Source organism: Lagopus leucura, unplaced genomic scaffold, assembly GCF_019238085.1.
Source record: "Lagopus leucura isolate 7727_CA_CO unplaced genomic scaffold, USGS_WTPT01 Super-Scaffold_73, whole genome shotgun sequence".
Taxonomy (NCBI): domain Eukaryota; kingdom Metazoa; phylum Chordata; class Aves; order Galliformes; family Phasianidae; genus Lagopus; species Lagopus leucura.
Window position 1 is genome coordinate 57,937,339 of NW_024962252.1, and position 13,970 is coordinate 57,951,308.

General features: G+C 42.9%; 1 non-coding gene across 1 annotated transcript; it reads right to left on the bottom strand.

Moving 5' to 3' along the window:
• Window positions 1–12,484: 12,484 nt before the first annotated feature.
• Window positions 12,485–12,567, bottom strand: TRNAL-UAA. Its single transcript has one exon. It is a non-coding gene; the product is annotated as a tRNA-Leu (tRNA).
• Between the last annotated feature and the right edge of the window lie 1,403 nt (window positions 12,568–13,970).

The following is a 13,970-nucleotide window of genomic DNA, read 5'->3' on the forward strand; positions in this document are numbered from 1 at the left end:
TATCATCTAGCAAATTCAGCTACTGCTGGAACAAATGCATGTTTAAAACACAAATGCACTGAAGGAGTTTAAATCTAGTCTGAAATATGAGGCTGTGAACGTGAGAAAAAAAAAAGAAAACTGTACAATTAGTAAAGAGAGTTCAGGAACAAAACAACTTTATCAAATCTTGTGAAACATTTGTTATGAAATATAAAATCCTCTGCCCTTGCCCTGAGGTAGCAATCATCAGCTGGCACCGCTTTGCCAGCACAGAATAGAAATGGTCCTGACAAGGGGTGTGAAGGGTGCAGAGGGAGGTGCAGATGGAAAAAAAAATAATGGTTCAAGGGAGTCTACAGTGTGCTCTGGTCACAAATGTCTGCGGGAGAATTTCACTGGGGTTACCAATTGCAACAGCCCGGTTCTCAGCAGGGAGCCCTATGAGTTCAGCCCCACCTCGTTGTTACTGTCCCTTGAAGCTCACCCTCGCTGTAGTGTACACGGTACTGAAGTCCACACAGTGCTATTCAGCAGTGTTTCTTCCCTCAGGAACTGGGAATGTACTTTTCCATAGAAAGAGCCATGCTATTTTGAGTGTGGAATGAGGTGTGTGACTGCTCCTGTTCGTCCTGCTCTTAAAAAGAGAGGCAAAGGCCTGGATGCCTTTTCCATGCAGTGCTGAGCCCGAAAGGGTCTTCTTTGCCAAAAACAACCAGCGAAGCCTCAATTAAGTGTTAATGGAACACAGAGAGAGCTACTAAAATTCCCCAGTTAGGAATGCCACAGTAGGCCCCCAGATGGATGCTACAAGGTGGCCAGAGCCTGCCATGCGCACAACTACTGGTGCAGAGGTTCTTTAAACGAGACTGCCTCCAGCACTGTCTGCCAAGCCCCACAGGAGCAGAAATGGCCTTCAGAGGCCAGCAGATACAGCCAGACAACTAGATTCATCAGCAGCTCCTCACCTCCTGATATCTTCTGGGTCTCTGTTACTGCTGCTGGTCAGCCAGGCTCCTCCTATGTGTACTCTTTGTACCTGCATGGACACAAATCAACAGCAGGTCAAAACTACAAACCCAACTTTTAAAGTTCACGACTCTGAATTCATACGCCACTAAAATATTCTGCCCACTTCAAAGAACAAATGATTTGTGAAAACTAATGATTTATTTATAAAATATTGCACGTGCCTAAGTGTGCTGACATCTCAGAGCAACAGAGTGAAATAAGCAGAATGTTATAAAATCCTCCATCGAGGCCAGCAGAAGATAAAGCATGCAGCAGGGGGATAAATACCACGGGCAGAATGTCCTGAGCCTCACAACAATGCGGGTAAGAGCTTTTTTGGCCTCCACTATTTTTGATACAAATAAACCAATTGAATAGTTCTTTTTAAAATAGCTGTTGGCCTTGTTTGTAATGTTATTAAATGCCACAAATCATCCAAAAGGCTTTCTTCTGTTTCTCTACTCCACATCTTTTTCCCATGAAAATCTAAGCCTGGGTTTTTTTTTTTAGGAACAGCAACCCATAAACAGAGCACAGGAGCACTAGCAACGGGAAAGGATCGTTACCAAATTAGAAGATGAAAAATGAAGGAAAACAATGACTGAGGAAGCCTACAGTCCTGGAGCTGATGTAGAAATCCTGTAAATCCAAGGATTGCTTTTCGCCTTTAGGATATACTTTCAAATTCAGCCAAAGCTATCACTAATAATTAAGGTAATAATTTTTGGGTGCTCCCCCCTATATACATTCATGATTACATCATTTCAGCATGAGCTTTATGATTAAACAACACTTTATCTGCAGAGCATTTCAGTGGGTGGTGAAGTGATTCAGCCGCTCTCCTCATTTCCCTCACAGAGCCTCCCCTCCTGAAGTTCCATGATCAGCTTGGCTTTGGTGCTGAGTTCAGATTTTCTTCTGATCATCACTTGGTGCAGCAAGAAAAGAACAACCAGTGAGGATCCCTGCATCAACACTCTGCAGCCTGACAGCAGTAGAAGCACCCGTGTGTCCCGCAGACAGCATAGGCTCAGTGGGATGGCACCACTCCAAGCCTTGGCTTTATCAGGTTTGACCCCAACCCATCATTAAGGCTGTTATGAGAGTGAAGTCCCTACTTTTTCTTCCTTAGCAGGAATTTTCCATCAAGTGTTTCACCTGGAAACCCTCCTGAACCAGGACAGGCAGAAAAAGCAATCTGGGAGAAAGCCCCAAAAACTACCTCAGGCTCTGTATGTGTCAGACACCCCAGTAACGTAGCTGGTCTCCCTCAGCTGCAGAGTACAGGAAAGCCAAACCAGCTGGCAGTGGTGTTCCTGCTGGCACCTACAGCTCCATCCCTCTCACACTGGCACAAAGAAGCTTTTCACAGAGGCCTTGATGGCCTTCAGAGCCTTCTCCCTTATTTACAGGAAAGCTCTTAGGTTTATTCTGGGGAGGTCTACAGATTGCAAGGGAGCTTCAGGGGAGTAATTTTTTTTTTTCAGAAAACATATGTTTGCAAGGCATTCTCAAGAGAGCTTTCTGGTGCATTTCTGAATTATTTAATCTTCCCTAGAAACTTCGCTGCCTTGACTCCCCTGACTGTGGAAGCTTTATATTCACCTTTGTAATCCATATTGTTCCTCAACAACTTGACTGTTTTGGATCTGTAGAGACAAAGAACTGGCACCTTGCAAGGCCAGGCAGGTGTCCAGACAAGCAGCTCCGTGACACGGCTGAGCCAGACGGCAGCTGCCAGCCACATAGATGCTCCCTCTCTTCTCACCTGCATGTTTCCACTGGATCTGCTTCTCCAGCACAGCTGTTCAGCTGACTCCAAAGCAAACTGAATCAGCACTGAGAGCAGCAGTGGGAGAGTGATGCCAAGGGCAGAGATGGAAAAAGCATTATCCTTCTGGCCTGCATTTAAACCCACTCAACCATTAAACTGCACCATGGAAAATGGATCAAAGGATCATAGAATCATGGCAAAGACCTCCAAGATCATCTAGTCCAACCATCAGCCCATCACCACCACAGCCACGTCTTTCAGTGCCACATCTATGCATTTCTTGAACACCTCCAGGGATGGCGACTCCACCACCTCCCTGGGCAGCCTGTTGCAATGTCTCACTACTCTTTCTGAGAAGAAATTTTTCCTCATATCCAACCTGAAAAGTATAATGACATTTGAAGAGACTGGAAGTAGATTTTATTGGACCAACTAATACACTCAGAAAAGTGTATTATAAAACTTTTCAGGCACAAAAAAAAAAAAAACAAACCACCACAAAATCAAGAAGCAGTCGCTTCTATGACAGAACAGCATCTGGTACAAAATGCTAGCAGTAGCAGTATGGAAATGAAAGGGAAAAGCATTACGGAAGAAATCATCCGAAGATTCTCATCGAATAAAAAAATTCTTACATTATCATGGTGGGATAACCTGGGACACTTCTGAATTTTGCAAGCCCTGCACATGCCATGATGAAATTGCTTCTGTTTTAAAATAGTCTTGCCTTATAGCAGGATGGGCTGAATTTCTAGAAAGATTTCTAGTCTTAAATTACAGTGTAGATAGAACTGCAGCATTAAGATCTCATTTTAATGAAACTGCCATTAATGTTTTACCTAACGTAAGCCAATTTTCTATTTCACTTAGGAAAATGTATCCTGTCATACTCTGTATTTTATTCGATTGAACTAAGAGAATTCTATATCCCCCTTTCAAGGCAACTCAGTGGTGCATTTCTTTAATGAAACAGATAAAACACTTGTCTTTTTTTTTTTAATATAACTACATGATTGTATTTTTATTAAGAGTAAAATTAAGGAAGCTCTGTACTAACTTAATTGGAGGAAATGCCTTTAAATCTGAGAGACAGTAACATACAGCTCCACTACTTCATGGATTAGAAGTCATTCTCAAACTGAGGTTACACTGGGTGGGACAGCATTACAAGTGTTTAAAAACATGAGAACAGCATTCTTCATATGGCTGTTTGCAGCTAACACAGTGGGTGGGATTCCCAGAGGAAACTATCAAATACTGTTACCATATGTTAAAATAACATCAACTGGAAGTCCCAAAAGCTATAATCACTTATAGGACTCTGCCTGAACAACTGAAATGCTGAGAAGCAATTGTTTTAATGACAAAATCTTCACAAAGCAGGCATCAAATGCTCACATAATCAATTTAAAAAAAAAGAAAAAGAGTGAAAAAGGCTTCATAATAAGTAGAAAACAAAAATAAAGGTAAACTGATGAAAACAACTACAATGCACAGTACTTTTGAAAATTACATTCTGACTATCCTTTCCAAGGAGCTATCAGGCTTTTACCCATTCCTCCCTTCTTATCTTTAGAGACTGGATGTGCATGGAATGCACCATGTTTTATCTAAAAGTGCCAAATCACTTAAAACACCAGACCTTTGATCTCTCTGACCTGAAGTGAGAATAACAGAACTTCAGCATTCTGCAGAACATCATTAAGTATGGCTCACTTGCAGTAACAAATGCATGTGTATTGCAACTCTGAATGACTCAAAAAGTTATTCAAATGTGAGGCCAGGTTTGAGGAGTAAGTCATATGGAATCAAGTTTTTTATAAAGAAAAACACGCAAGAAAGGTGTTTCTTTTAGTAGCTATATCATACATTAACAATGAAGTTAAACAAAGTGCTGTGTATCTGTATTTAAGATGCCACCTATGGATATTATTTAGTCAGGAGTCCTGAAAAGATTTCCCTTTAAGTACAGCATTTGACTAAGTTACAGATTAAATACACAAAAATCTTGACAGCTTTGTCACATGTGCTGAGGCACCATCCCTGCCCATTAGGCACATGAGAACTGGATACAGGTAGGCATCACAAGCCTTAACAAAACACCTGCTGCACATGCACTTGTTTCCATGAACCCTACTACCACGTGCCTCAGCGTGTATAGAAGGCAAACCTCTGTGGATTGTGGCAAGGGAGGAAGAAACCAGGAGGCAGAATCAACTGAACCAGAGTGTCTTCAATCTGATCGGGGTGGTGGTCAGCCATCCTTAAAGCTGCTGGTCACCTATCAGAAGCCACCAACACTCAGTGAGTGAGATGGTTTTCAGTATGATAAAAGAGGGCTACAAGCCAGGAACAGACATTCCTCTGGGAAAACAGCTGATTTGAAAACCTGGGAAAGATATTTAACTGCAAAGTGATAGGGCTCAGAGGCTGAGTGAACAAGAGGCAACAGCCTTGAGTCACAAGAGAAAACAGCCAACTTCCATAAATAGTTCCACTTCTAATGGAGTCTGACTGGTTTGCTGTGCCCCAGGGCTGCCCCCTGCTTCTGTGTAATGCAGGATACGCCAGAAGCCACACGCGTTTCCCAGACTTTGTGCCAATATTCTTACTACACAGGCAGCCTTCAGACCCCCTGAATTGTGATCACAGACCCCTAAATCAAGACAATTATGCAGGTATCAGATTCCCACTGCAAATCGCACTCTGCTTCCTTCTATCGTGAAGGAACTAGAAAGCAGAAATTGGCCAGCAGGTCTGAAAGCTGGATGGTAATTTTTACTAATGACCAAGGCCCTGACTGGCCATCCTTCCAGCTTTCTGGGGACATTCATGCCGACCAGAAAACTGCTGGACCATCAGAAACTTCTCTGGGCAAAAAGAAGGGTAGATCAGCACAAAAGCACCATTCAAAGGAGTGAATTGTCCTACTGACTGTGGCAAGAGAATCATACAAAAAACACGGGACTGATACAAAACACATTAGGGTTTTAATTGCACCTCTCTCACTAACCTGCATGGAAAACTCACCTCAGACATGGTAGCTATGCCATGGAATTTGTTTCCATACTCAAAACCCTGAGAGAAACACACTTCTGCCACCTAACAGAGAAACAGTGCAACGGTTCAGTAACTGAGCCATACAGACATGTAAGTGTGGAGTCGTGTCACCCAGCCTGCTGGCTCCTGGCCAGCTCTTATGGCCTTTCTGTATCAGAAATGGCTGCATCTGTGAAAGGGGCAGAACTGCTGCCTGCAAGGCAATTCATCAGGAACTGTTTGCACCCCACAGACTAAATCTGGAATTCAGTACAACATATCAGAAAGGATAAATCAAGAACTGAAAGAAAGACAAGTGGCACAGAATGCATGTTCAGAGCCTGACCTGTCCTGCTAACAGTCACCTGAAATGCATCAGGGCTTCTGTGTAAAGCACAGAGGAAAGAATCCAAGTGTTTTTTTCCAAAAGTCATCCAGCTCAACCTTGTTAATGTTAACTGGGCCTTTATTTTTCAAACAGTCAAGATTAATAGTTGTATTTCATTTCTGCCTTACACAAAGTTAAGGCCAGTCTATTCTTTGCAACTCTAGAAATTCCCAAAAATTCATTATTTAAACGACCTGATGGTATGGGAGAAGGGCTTTCCAAAGAGCTTACAACCTATGACTCTCTTTTCTGCAGAGGCTAACTGCTTATGCATATTTGTTGTTTTTCCATGTAGATTTATGTCTCTTTGCATCTCATAATACTATAATGCCTCTTAAAAATTCCTGTGAGATAGAGAAAACATTGTAAACCTGCTTTTGCAGAGAAACTCTGCCAAACCCCATACTCTTTAAGGGCCATGATGGAATTTTGCTGGAGCTGCTTACGTTGTCAATTTCATTTCGTGCTGGTTTGAAGATCAATAGAGGGAGGTGATGTTGAGGCACAGTAATATTAAGAATATAACCACTGTGCAGACACCACAACTTTCATTACATAAGCAGGCTTCTGTGCCTGTCCAAAACTTCAGCGATAAACAATCTGCTTACATAGACTGTCACAGCATTAGCGTTCTTGAATTTATATCCATAAACACTGGCTGCAGCAACAGAATTAATAAAGTATATCCTCAGAAATGCCTCACATGAGTACCTCCCTGTGGGAAGTCAGCTATCTGGTTAAGAACTAACTGAGTTATATTTTACATGGATATTGATACGAATGAAATAAAAGTCTTTAAATTGCTTTCACGAGCACACGGTTACAAAAATAAGTTGTTGAAAAAAATACAGAGGTTTTTTTTTTAGGCAAAGTAATGACCTATGCACATGGACCAGAGCAGATACCTGTATGTATTGCAATGGTCAGGCATGCTGATTCAGAAGTACACAACCAGAAGTACTGGTTTACAGATAAACAGCAGTCAGTAACTCCTCGATTAGTTCCCAATGTCTCCCTTCAGAGATATTATCTCTGAGGTTTTGTCTGCAAAGGAAGCTGAATGCTTTAATTATACCAGAACACACTTACGACCTGGGAAGTAGTAATGCCAACATCATTAATGACAAACGATTGAGTGATTAAAGGAACAATGTAAAACACATTACTAAGTATACATATCCCAACCTGACAGCATCTTAATTCTGTAGTAATTCTGTTTTGTTTTTTTTTTTAAAAAAAAAAAACAGCATTCTGACATAGTTAACATTAAGATTCATTCTTGGTTGTGAAGACAAGTCTGCTAAGCACTGTCAGATGTCCAAGAGGCATTCTCAAACAGGCTCAAGAGGACCTTTAGAGGCTGCTTTTCGGGGGTGTGAGTACCACCACCATGCACGTTAATATCAGTTAAAGCATTCTCTGCAGTTATCAACCTAAAATAGGTGTGCTCTGAAACTCTACTGAAATCCCTCTTGGAGACAACCTACCAAGAAAAGTAATAGAAGCAGGCATAGGAAAAGATTTTCTGACCACAATAAAAAGCTCTAAAAGAAACTGACTACAATTCTGAGATGCTCCATTCCACTCCACTACAAGTGCTAATGGATGAGTTCTCTCCCTAATTCTTTTCTACAGAAAACTGACTTTATCACATGCATGATGTTTCTATGTTTCATAGACTGGGAGGCATTAACTACTTTCTCCTCTCACAGGAATCTGGCTCATGCATTCATACCATATCATTCTTATCCTATCCAATCATCCTTTGTAGAAAAATATTTTGTTTGGAAGGGCTGGACATAATTATATATATATATATATATAAATAGACAAATAAATAGATATAATAAAAAATAAATAAATAACCCTGAATCCACTTGCTTTCAGTATCTCTTCTTTACTGATGTGTCAAGTGTCTTCTGGGGCAGGTCATCAGCATGAATGCAGTACAACAGGTTAGACATGTTTTTTCAGTTACAGAACACCATAGGATTTGTTAACTGGCATAGATATATCTTGCACTGTTACAGTGCTATCAAAATATACATTGTGAAAATCATTGCTATTAAATTAGCTGAATAAAAATTAAATGTACATTTCATCAATAAATCAGCTACTCTCATAGCAACGCAATCTACAAAACCATAACAAAAAAATAAAAATACTATGACAAAAGAAGTCAGTACTAAATACAACAATTATTTGTGTTCCAAATATAGGAACAAAGAAAATAGCACGGGATGAAGGTGAGAGCTACCAGCAGTGTCACCTTCCCTCAACTCAGTGGACAGACATAGCTTGTTAATACTACAGCTGTGACACCACTTTAAAGAACTCAGACTAAATTACAGTAACTTAACTATGCAGATGACAGAGCTGAATTCTGACACCAGAAAGGCCTGATGAGTAATGTTCTAACAGGCATCTGGATTTCAATAGGCTAAAGCCAGACTTGAGTACTCACCCCTTAAAGGAAGCAAACTGTACATATCTGCCAACAAAATAATGCACTTGTCTTGATGCAAACAAAATTATGTGAAGAATGGCTTTCAATACCTAAAGCTAAGCTGCTTAGATCTTTGCAGGGTTTTGTATTGTGTTTTTTTTTATTCAATAGAGGTCTCAGTAAAATGCACACAGCAGTAAACCATATATCCAGAGTATGTCCTAACATCTATGGTGCCATGAGTAGCTCCTTCATTTTACCTTGGGGTGTTTAGGAACACAAATCTAAGCACTGAGAAAATACACAATCATGTGAAGTTTACAAGCAAGCAGATCAAAGATCTGTAAGTTTGAGATAAGCTTCAGTATAAGAAAATGCTTTAAACACAAGAAAATGTTGTATTCTTTATAACATATAAGAAAACTCATTTGTTTTTAAACATGAGGGTGGTCAAACACTAGCACAGGTTCCCCAGAAAGTCTCAATTCCTGGAGATATTCAAAACAACTGGGCATGACTCTGGCCAACCTACATGAACCCACCCTGCTCTGAGCTGGGAGCTGGACTAGAGGAGCTCCAGGGTGGCCCTCCAGCCCCTGCCATCCTGCAGGGAAGAAAACCTGCTAACTGATATCTACTGCCTATGCTTAGGAGCCCAAAACACAAGAAATTATCTCATTTTAAGAACTTTCCTGTGAAGAAATGAGGAATCGCAGGCAATCTCAGCAGTTAATTTTAGATCCAAGCAACGGGAAACTGACAACAGAAGACTGAGGGAAACGGTGAGAAGGTACAGTACAGACAGGGCAGGGGAGAGACAGCATCTCTGCCTCGTTCAGCAGCAGCTAGCTGCTAGACCAGCTGATCTGCTCCTCGATGCGCTCATAAAAAGCTAACAGTGGGGGCGTGACAGAAAATAGCAACAGATACAAAACTGGACACGTGGAACATATGCATGACAATCATTAAATATGGATTTAGCCAGAAAACAGAGTTCACTAATGCAAACTACACTTCCCACCAGCGGCACCACACCAATGCAAGTTTACAATGAATAATGGGAAAGCAAGAGATGGGCGTTAGAAACTCACCAAATCACATATTCAGGGAGTATTCTCCAGCCAAGAACAGCATGAACAGCTTTAGCCAATACTCAGAAAAAAAAAAGGTGAGGCAGAGGAGGTCAGAAGGAGAGAGCATGAAGCACTTCCAACCCAGAAAAGCAGTCATGGTTAGGCACAGACAGCGAAGGAAAAACAACTGAGGAAAATGAAGAAACCTGGTGAGTGCATTCCCTTCCTAAGTTCAATAGGGAGATTAAGGCATTTTTCTAATTGCAAATGTAAGATCACCACCACTACCGTTATGTAAATTTTCTGTGCTCTTCAGACAAAAGCTCCTCCATCCTTGAGAGAAAAATAATCAATTCATTCGGATTATTTTAATGCAATTAAAAATCCCAGAAAAAGGCATGTTAGTATGCTTTATACAGCATTATACAGGAGATCAAGAACTTCATAGTTTTTTTATATCCTCTTCTTCAACTTGAGGTACTGATCACCTGAAATTATGGAAAACGGTATAACTAAAGTAACAAAAGATACACTCTGAAATGTAACTGAAGAAAGTGATGGCCACTCAACATTTTTAAAATGGAACAAGCTATACTGAAACAATCTCAAAGACTGCTTCTCCAGCAGGTTGCCTTCTTAATGATTTGGTCTCCTGATTATGAAATGAGAAATAATTTTTACTTAAATTATGCCTTGCTGTTTCCCTATAAAAAAACCCACTTTGTTCAGCACTTATCACATTGGGCTTGCTGGTTAACCAGTTCTTCCATACTTCACAAGACTTTTATAGCCCAAAGTGTGGCTCCTAGTCCTATTTATTTCATATTATTTTCTGAATTAACTGATGTTCCATTCATGGGCTTTTCTAACATAACTGGATTACTGAAGTGTCTGAACTCTCTTCACAAAAAAAAAAAAAATGAATATACTTCAGAGCAAACCACTTTGTAGACAGTTAATCTCTGCTATCTCTACATTACATTGGAAAAATGAGGTATGGGAAGATCAGTGTCAAATAACTTCAGTAACTTGACTGCTCACTCAGAGACACATAATATGCATTTTTTCAGAGAATGCTTAAAATACAGCTGACCATTGGCTTCACCTGTGCTCATGAAAGTTCTGCATTTCTGCAAATCAAGATGGAGGCTCTCAAGATGCATACCATGAAATGAGGAACATTAAAATGAGTGACTGCTTGTGGAAGATCTGTTTTAATCTACTGATTCCTCATCTGACGGCAAATATGCAGTGGCCAAATACCTAATTCTGTAGAGTAGCACTCAACTGTCTTCATAAGCTGCTCTTTTCTTATTCCAGTTTTTAGCATTAGCTACTATACATTCTCATTAAATTCTTCATAAAATGATGCAAGGGTCCTATAGATTATGATCTTTCTAGAAAGGCAACTTATTCACAGAACGGAATCCAATGGAAAGCAATACCATTTTAACTAAAGGCCAGAGCACATAAGACTGTCAAATTACAAAGGCAGCAACCAATAATTCATGAAATTTTAACAAGGCAACCAATGAAGAATAAAGAAAAAAAACTAGTTGCTTGATAAAATAAAAACCTTAAATGAGAATCAGTCAGCTCCAGAGCTGAAAGCTATATTCACATTGCACCATTCTGTCACTTCACTTAAAATAGAGGCCAATAAAGCAGCAGATTATCCTTTTCTACATGGAAATGTGAAGGATGGGATTGGGACAGTAGATTTCATGGTTATTTCATGAGAGTAGGAAAGGGTAAAGAACCCCAGATTTGTATATGCTCCAGCAAGTCATGGCAGAAAGCAGGGAACACAGTTTCACCACAAGACCAAGTAAAGCTCCCTGCAAAAGAAATCTCTTACAGGAAGGACTGGGCCTGTAGCGGAATTTGCAGTCTGGAACTCTTGGTCTTCCATATCTCTTTAACATGAAGACTGTTGTGTTGTTTTGTTGTTTGTTTGTTTGTCTTTTTATCTTGTAAAAAAACCTGCAATTACTTTTACTTTTCATTTCCCTTTCTTTAAATGTTGAATAGTGGTCACTAACCCATCCTGTAGCTGACACAGTCGGGACTTTTCATCACAGCCGGTGCTCCATCAGCAACGTTTACCTGAGGATTTGCAGTTTGCACAAGCAGGCCGGTAGGTAAGCACACAGACAGAATTACCCCATTTGTATGCAAACATGTGGGTTTTCAAGGGCAGCCATTTTCCATCACAACGTTAAAAGTAAAAAGTGCATTCAAACACAGGCCCATTTTTACTAATTTGTTCCTGAATGCGTAATAGGAATGAAGGTTTACTGAATAAAACAACCCAACATTACTGCTTTTCAATGAACAGTTCTAGAAGGCGATGTTTGGCATTTAGAATTGCGGAAACAGTTAAATAGGTGAATAGTCAAAAAAAAAAAAAAAAAAAAAAAAAACCGAAAAAAAAACCAATGTGCCAGCCCCTGTACTGTGTGATACATTGGGACTGAAAGCTCAGAAGCATTTTTTCAGCTGCAATTACAGCCAGCGGGGGGGCTCTACAAAAATAAGCCATGAGACCAACTTTAAGCTGGTTACGGAGTTTTAAGCAAAACAAAACAAAACGAAAAACCGGCCGCAGCAGAGCGTTCAGCCTGGCCGGCCTCAGCACCGCTCGCGCAGGCCCCGGCCGGCGCCCGGTGCCCGGCACAGCCACGCTACTCGCAGCCCGCTGCCGGGACACGCTTCCGCCTCGGCCCGCGCCCTCCCTGGCAAATTCGCAGCGCTCCCGAAAAAAAATCGTTATATACCAGGAGTGGGGTTCGAACCCACGCGGACATACGTCCATTGGATCTTAAGTCCAACGCCTTAACCACTCGGCCATCCTGGTGCACATACAGGAACCGCCCGCAGACGCTCCTACATACAAGGCCGCGCTCCCCTCCTGTCCCGCACCCCGCCGACCCTCAGGCGGCCGCTGCCGCGCTCCCCCCCCGCCTTCATTGCCAGCGCCGGAGGGCGCAGAGCGAGCAATGTGCCGCGCGCGGGCGGCCCCGTTCGGCTGCTTCAGGAGAGGCGGGCCAGGCCCGGCGGATGGGGGGGGGGGAGGGCAAGTGGAGCCCGTCACCGCCTCGGGCCTGCGCCCCTCGCGTAGCCGGGACCTGGCGGCCGCCTCACCCCTACGCCGTGCCTTTAGCGGGCGCCGGGGCCCGAGCGGAAGGGGGAAGCGGAGAGGCCGCGACGCGGGAGGGTTTGGAGGCGCGGGGCCGGGGCGGGGCCGCGCCCGAGGGGAGAGCGCAGGGCCGTCGGCATCCAACGCGGGCGCGGGTCGCATTGCTCCGCTGTCGGGGCACGGGGAAAGCGGCCGGGCGGCTGCCAGGCGCCGCGCAGGCAGGGGGAACCGGCGGGGCGCGGAGCCGGCCAGCAGCCGGGCTGAGCCAAGCGGCACCACCCCGGCCGTGGTTTCTTTTCCTAGACGGCTCTGCCTGTTGGGATGCCAGCTGGTGCTCCTGGGAAGAGTCGGTGCTATATAGCGACGTTGTAGTTATCCTAATCGGGTGCTTGCTGGGCAGGTGGCCGGACTGAGATCTGCCACTCTTCCAGACTGAGAAGACTTGGAAACATTCCCTGTATCCATCCTTCCCTGGGCTCCCGCTCTTGCCGTGCTTACTTTTCCTCTGCAAAATTGACATCCCCCTTGCCACACCACCAAACCTGGTCACATTTGAGCCAGCCCAAAGGGGTATGGGATGTGGAGGTTGTGGATGCCCCGTCCCTGGAGCCAGATTGGATGGGGCCCTGGGCAGACTGGTCTAGTATTAAATGGGGAGGTTGGTGGCCTTGCATGTGGCAGGGGGGTTGGAGATTCGTGATCCTTGAGGTCCCTTCCAACCCTGGCCATTCTGTGATTCTGTGTGACGTGCATGGAGAGCTAATGTAAAGCACACAGCCTCTTTTTCCCTAATTTTATCATTCATGCACTGATGTCTGTAGATGAAAGAACAACTCCTTGACCGGCAGTTACCGTGCTGTGTTACTTGCTAGTGGTGTTCCACATTCAGTGTGGTGGCGTGTCTCAGCAAATGCCTTCAAGAAACATCGTCTAGGTTATTTTCTTTCCTGCTCATGTGTGAAATTATTTCGGAGAGACAAAATAAAATGTTAGTTTTTCCTGTGAAGGCTTTGCGCATGCCTTCCTTGGTCAAGAGGAAGAGGATCCAGATTCTCTTAATGTGTCAGGCTGTGCTTTGGTGACTGATTACTCTAAAATATACCCAGAAATATCCTCTGTCA